We start from the raw sequence: 1557 nt of genomic DNA on the forward strand, positions 1-1557 counted from the left end.
TTTTTTTTTTTTTTTTTTTTTTTTTTCTCTCTTCACATGGATGTATTCGTAGAAGCTGAGTCGAGCTCAAAGTGTATTCTTTTTTTATCCCGTATTGAGGCACCGACTCAAGCACCTTTTAAAGTGTTAGCACCAGGGGAGAGAGCTTCCCCCCCTCACACCGTCAATATGAGTGAGTCGACCTTTTTTTTTTTTTTTTTAAAAAAGAGGGGCACACATAAATGAAGAGAGTTACAAATGCACAGTGCAGAATGGTTTTTTTTTTTCATTGTAGGGTAAGGAATATTTGTCCTATTGGTTGGTACCAGTTGGGAATACACCCAGGGGATGGGTTCACATAAAAGGGGGAAAAAAAAAAATAATAAAAAAAAAAAAAATGAAGCAGACTTTCCTTTCTTAACCTTTGGCGCATGAGGTTCATCCTCCCGGATTATAAAAAAGGGGAGGATAGATTGATCTGGCCGACGTCGCGTCGCGTCGTGCCGCTTCGCCCCTATGTGAATGCACACGTGTACCTGCCAACTGCTCGTTAGATAAAAGTGGACTCGTGCAAAATGTAACTGTATGCGGGGACCATATACAGGAGTGTGGCAATGTCGATGAGCCCACACCTCTTTTTTTTTTTTGTTCTTTTTTTATGACCGCTTGGTAAAGCCCCAAGAAGGGCGACCCTTCCTGCGGTCCCAGTGAAGAACCACATGGTGGGGATGCTCCACACGGAGATTCCACCCTTCACGTTACCCAAATGTTGGAATTATTTTTTTTTTTTTTAAGATGGCGTAACCTCTTCCTTATGACGTACTGTTCGTCCCGTTTGCTTTCCCCAACCCTATGCTTTAAACGTTGTGCAGGAAAAGTTGTGAGGGCTTCGTCTGGGCAGGACGCCAAGCAAAGAGACGCACAGAAATAAATGTGCAAGGGGAAGAATGGCCAAGTGGTGAGAAGTAGTTGGTAGTACCCCAGGCATGAAGCGGCACTGCTCTACAGGGATGCCAACCGACGTTGTTCTTTTCTCTCCCTTTGTGCCTCCCCCAACGCAGAGACACGTGCCGCGAAAATGGCGTCTTTCCAAAGTGAACGGGGTGGGTAAAGACAATTGTAAAAGCAAAAAAAAGAAATTAAAAAAAAAATTAAAAAAAAAAATTAAAAAGTGAAAGGAATACACACACGGACAAACACATTCCTTCATCGAGGTGGCAGAAATTTTCCAGCCAAGTTGCTTCACAGCTGCAGAGGAAAGAAATTCTCACCGCCGTGTGAAGTGGAACGTGAGGACTTGCAGGGTCAGACTAGAGATGTCACGCGTGGCATGCAGCACACAGCACACACCGCGGTAAACATGTGCGTACAACGCTTTGCGAAAAAAAAAAAAAAAAAAAAAAAAAAAAACACCAATAGCTGCGCGCACGTGCGTGACGGTGGGGAGCAGCACAAAAGTACACCGCCACAGCACATAAATGAATAAATAGGCCATACCCACCCGTCGAACAACAACAAAAAAAAAAAAAAAAAAAAAAAAAAAAAAAAAAAAAACATTCATCAGTTAGGAAACGCGAC

The sequence above is a fragment of the Plasmodium fragile genome (assembly GCF_000956335.1).
Source record: "Plasmodium fragile strain nilgiri unplaced genomic scaffold supercont1.14, whole genome shotgun sequence".
NCBI lineage: Eukaryota > Apicomplexa > Aconoidasida > Haemosporida > Plasmodiidae > Plasmodium > Plasmodium fragile.